At 39.9% G+C, this 5,666-nt stretch overlaps 1 non-coding gene across 1 annotated transcript; it reads right to left on the bottom strand.

Annotated features, from left to right (window-relative positions):
* Positions 1–5,591: 5,591 nt before the first annotated feature.
* Positions 5,592–5,666, bottom strand: TRNAK-UUU (transfer RNA lysine (anticodon UUU)). The gene has a single exon. It is a non-coding gene; the product is annotated as a tRNA-Lys (tRNA).

Raw genomic sequence — 5,666 nt, 5'->3', positions numbered from 1 at the left:
TTTTGTATCATTTTATTTTAGAGACAAGGCCTTTATCAAATATGTGATTTTGCAAATATTTCCTCCCCCAGCTTTGTGGCTTGTCTTTTCATTCTCTCAATGGTGTCTCTCAAAGAGCAGAGATTCTTAATTTTGATAAAAGACCAATTTATCTTTTTTTTTTTCCTTTTTGGATCATACTTTGGGCATCTTTGCATAATTCAGTCACATAGATTTTCTCCAGAAGAGAAAATCTTTCTGCTTTTTCCAGAAATTTCCTTTTTATCGGAGTCTACTTTTATCATTTATAATCTATTGTGAGGTATATCTGTACATATGCTGCAAGGTATGGTTTGAATTTGTTGTTGTTGTTCTTGCATTTTGGTATCCAATTGCTTTAGCATCAATTATTGAAAGGCTATTCTCTCTTCTTTGAATTGCCTGTGCACGTTTGTCAAAAATCAATTGACCATATATGTGTGAATCTATTTCTGGACTGTCTTCTGTTCCATTAATCCATCTGCATATCTTTTTTCTTTTCTTTTCCATTATAGTTTATTGTAAGATATGGAATACAGTTCCCTGTGCTATAACCTTGTTGCTTATTTTATATATAGTAATTTGTATCTGCTAATCCCAAACTCCTAATTTATCCTTTACCCCACCTTCCCGATTGGTAACTATAAGTTTGTTTTCTATGTCTGTGAGTCTATTTGTGTTTTGTATATAAGTTCATTTGTATCATTTTTTTAGATTCCATATATAAGCGATATCATAGGATATTTGTCTCATATAATTCACTGTATGATAATTCCCTAGTCCATCCATGTTGGTGCAAATGGCATTGGTTCATTCTTTTTTGTGGTCGAGTAATATTCCACTGTGTGTGTGTGTGTGTGTGTCTGTCTGTCTGTCTGTGTGTGTGTGTGTCTGTGTGTGTAACAGATCTTTATCCATTCATCTGTCGATGGACATTTAGGTTGCTTCCACGCCTTGGCCATTGTAAAGGTGCTGCTATGAATATTGGGGTACATGTATCTTTTTGAATTAAGAGTTTTCATCATTTCTACATGCATGTCTAAGAGTGGGATTACTGGATCATATGGTAACTCTAGTTTCAATTTTTTCACATTTCTCTATCTTGATGCCAGTACTATCAAAGATAGTACTACACTGTCTTTATTAAGGTGGGTTGCTATGTCTTGAACTCAAGTACCGTAAGTTCTATAACTCTGTTCCTTTCCAAAGTTGTAGCTACTTAGGTCCTTTGCATTTCCATATGATTTTCAGAATCAGCTTATCAATTCTGGAAAAAATGCTTGCTGAGGTAGTGATTGGAATCGTGTTAAATTTACAGATTATTCTGGGAGAAAACTGACAACTTAACAATATTGACTTTCTATTCATGAAATAAGCATATCTTACTTCAATTCAGTCAGTTCAGGTCAGTCTCTCAGTCGTGTCTGACTCTTTGCGACCCCATGAATCGCAGCACGCCAGGCCTCCCTGTCCATCACCAACTCTCGGAGTTCACTCAAGCTCATGTCCATTGAGTCAGTGATGCCGTCCAGCCATCTCATCTTTTGTTGTCCCCTTTTCCTCCTGCCCCCAATCCCTCCCAGCCTCAGAGTCTTTTCCAATGAGTCAACTCTTCGCATGAGGTGGCCAAAGTACTGGAGTTTCAGCTTCAGCATCAGTCCTTCCAATGAACACCCAGGACTGATCTCCTTTAGGATGGACTGGCTGGATCTCCTTGCAGTCCAAGGGACTCTCAAGAGTCTTCTCCAACACCACAGTTCAAAAGCATCAGTTCTTCTGCATTCAGCTTTTCCTTATAGTCCAACTCTCACATCCATACATGACCACTGGGAAAACCATAGCCTTGACTAGATGGACCTTAGTCGGCAAAGTAATATCTCTGCTTTTTAATATGCTATCTAGGTTGGTCATCACTTTCCTTCCAAGGAGTAAGCGTCTTTTAATTTCATGGCTGCAGTCACCATCTGCAGTGATTTTGGAGCCCATAAAAATAAATTCTGCCACTGTTTCCCCATCTATTTCCCATGAAGTGATGGGACCAGATGCGATGATCTTAGTTTTCTGAATGTTGAGCTTTAAGCCAACTTTTTCACTCTCCTCATTCACTTTCATCAACAGGCTTTTTAGTTCCTCTTCACTTTCTGCCATAAGGGTGATGTCATCTGCATATCTGGGGTTATTGATATTTCTCCCAGCAATCTTGATTCCAGCTTGTGCTTCTTTCAGCCCAGGGTTTCTCATGATGTACTCTGCATAGAAGTTAAATAAGCAGAGTGACAATACACAGCCTTGATGTACTCCTTTTCCTATTTGGAACCAGTCTGTTGTTCCATGTCCAGTTCTAACTGTTGCTTCCTGACCTGCATATATCTTACTTAGGTCTTCTTTAATTTCTCTCAGTGATGCTATGTCTTGAATCTACAGATTTACAGTTGCAACAAATTTGGATAATTTTTGGCCATGATCTTTTCAAATATTCTGTGCTTCCCACTTTGAAGACTCCAATTATGTGCATATAGATTCTTTGAGCTGGTCACATTTTCAGTGATGCTTTGGGCATTTTTTTCAATCTTTTTTTTCTTCCTCTATGTCTAAATTCACTAAAACTTTCTTCTGTGATGTCTTATCTGCTATTAATTGCATGTAGTATGTTTTTCCTCTCAGTCATTATAATTTTCATCTATAGAAGTTTGATTTAGGTCTTTTTAATATCTTCCATGTCTCAACATAACATGTTAAATCATTGCTCTAGCTTACTGAACATATGATATACAGCTGTAACACCTATTATATGTTTGTCAAATAATTTTACCATCTACATCACTACTGGGTTGGCTTCAGCTGAGTTTTCTCCTCATTTATGAGTCATGTTTACCTGCTTCTTTATAATTCCTGATCAAGGTCAAATCCAGAATTTTTGATTATCAAATCAGATGTTATAAACAGTGAGAGAAGCATGCACTTAAGGCACACTAATCATACTTTGACAAATTTTACAAAAATATGTGATATATGTTTATACTAAAATGATATTATCTTTAGATTTAGGAGAGCAGTCAGTTAATATTTTTAGCAGATTAAAAGTATATTAAATAGTGGGACAAGTTGTAAATGGAGAAAACTGTGGGCACAACTGTAGAAAAAGAGGTGGTGTTAGATATTTTTGCTTTCCTATGAATATGCCAGGAGAAGGCAATGGCACCCCACTCCAGTACTCTTGCCTGGCAAATTCCACGGATGGAGGAGCCTGGAAGGCTGCAGTCCATGGGGTTGCTAGGAGTCGGACACGACTGAGCAACTTCACTTTCACTTTTCACTTTCATGCACTAGAGAAGGAAATGGCAACCCACTCCAGTGTTCTTGCCTGGAGAATCCCAGGGATGGGGGAGCCTGGTGGGCTGCCGTCTATGGGGTCGCTCTGAGTCGGACACGACTGAAGCGACTTAGCAGCAGCAGCAGTATTAAGTTTCTTGCAAGCCGTTTGAACCTATGGGATCTTGCTATCAAGTTTTCTTAGGCAGAGTCACAGCAGCATTTAGTCTAGAGATAATTTTGCCCCACGCCTGAGACAAAAATCCTATAGTACTTTGTGAATTATGATGTTTTTGACTCTGGCTGGGAGAACAGGAACTGTTTCCACCTGGACGGTTCCCTGGCGATTGTTCCCTACATTCCCCTTCTGGTAACTCTGGCCCTAGTGCCAAGTGGTTTCTTCACCTGCATCTGCGAATCCATATTCATCTGGAGATGTTTCGGGACACCCCGAGAGGGGATCTTGAGTGCTCTCTCTGTGTAGCTCTTTCCTATCTGGTCTAGTGTCCTGTGGCTTCAAACCGAAGTTCAGTTCAGTTCAGTTCAGTTCAGTCAGTCATGTCCAACTCTTTGCGACCCCATGAATCACAGCAAGCCAGGGCTCCCTGTCCATCACCAACTCTGGGAGTTCACTCAAACTCATGTCCATTGAGTCGATGATGTCATCCAGCCATCTCATCCTCTGTCATCCCCTTCTCCTCCTGCCCCCAATCCCTCCCAGCATCAGGGTCTTTTCCAATGAGTCAACTCTTCGCATGAGGTGGCCAAAGTACTGGAGTTTCAGCTTCAGCATCAGTCCTTCCAATGAACACTCAGGACTGATCTCCTTTAGAATGGACTGGTTGGATCTCTTTGCAGTCCAAGGCACTCTCAAGAGTCTTCTCCAACACCATAGTTCAAAAGCATCAATTCTTTGGTGCTCAGCTTTCTTCACAGTCCAACTCTCACATCCATACATGACCACAGGAAAAACCATAGCCTTGACTAGACGGACCTTTGTTGGCAAAGTAATGTCTCTGCTTTCGAATATGCTATCTAGGTTGGTCATAACTTTCCTTCCAAGGAGTAAGCATCGTAATTTCATGGCTGGAATCACCATCTACTGTGATTTTGGAGTCCCAAAAGATAAAGTCTGACATTGTTTCCACTGTTTCCCCATCTATTTCCCATGAAGTGATGGGACCAGATGCCATGATCTGAGTTTTCTGAATGTTGAGTTTTAAGCCAACTTCCAGATCCATCTCCTCAACTCAGAGAGGACTGCCCTGTGCTGTGGCCTAGAAAGTAAAGTGGTAAACCAGGATGATTGCAGTGCTCACCTTGTTTGTTTCATATATTTTGTATCTTTTTATAAAGTTGTCTCAGTAGGGTGGGGAATACTATCCTCTTTTACTCCACCTTGGTTGAAAGCCGAAGTCTTGGATTGTTTATCATCTTATTGATTCTGAAGCATGTGTGTGCTCTTAGATGCTCACTTGTGTCTGACTCTTTGCCGTCCCCTGAACAGTATACCACCAGGCTCCTCTGTCCAAGGGATTCTCCAGGCAAGAATACTGGAGTGGGTTGCCATTTCCTCCTCCAGGGGATCTTCCCGACCCAGTGATCCAACTCACATTTCCTGTGTCCCCTGCATTGCAGGCGGATTCTTTACCTTCTGAGCCATTGAGGAAATCCCTATTGATTCTAGGATTATTTATATATTCCAACTACAAGCCTTTTGATGAATAGAGGAATTAAAATATCTTCTTCCAGTCCATGACTTGTTTGATGAAGAGATGTTGTCAATTTTAACCCTGCCTGATAGATTACTCTTTAAACTCTAAGTTTAGTGCTTTCTGTGTCTGTTTACTTTTCCCAAAGTTAAGAAGATAGTTCTCTGTGTTCTTGTTTTGAAATGTCCTAGTTTTTTTTTTAATTTTAAAATCTATACTGCATTTGGCATTGATTTTTGCATTTGTTGTGAGATAGGAAGCAAGAGTCTTTTTGTTTTTTTCTTTTAAACGTGAGTATCCAATTTACCCAGAACCACTTACTGAAAAGTCTATCATTTCCTCACTGTAGGGCAGTGTCAATTTTGTCATCCGTTTAGTGACCATACATGCACGGGTCTGTTTCTTGGTTCTCTGTACATACAGATTTAACCTTGGTCTGGTAAACAGCATTGAGATGAAGCAGTCATCTCAGAATTTTCAGTTTAAAAGAAAACTGAGTTAGTTTTTCTCCTTTTTTAAAAGAAATTTTGTTTTGATTTTTTTGTTTGATGCCTGGACAGGGACTCGAACAGCCTGAGCTCTCAGATTAAAAGTCAGATGCTCTACCAGCTAAGCTATCCAGGC

This window comes from Capricornis sumatraensis, chromosome 17 (genome assembly GCF_032405125.1).
Source record: "Capricornis sumatraensis isolate serow.1 chromosome 17, serow.2, whole genome shotgun sequence".
Lineage (NCBI taxonomy): Eukaryota > Metazoa > Chordata > Mammalia > Artiodactyla > Bovidae > Capricornis > Capricornis sumatraensis.
Note: the sequence above shows the minus strand (reverse complement) of the source record. Positions and strands in the feature narration are given on the sequence as shown.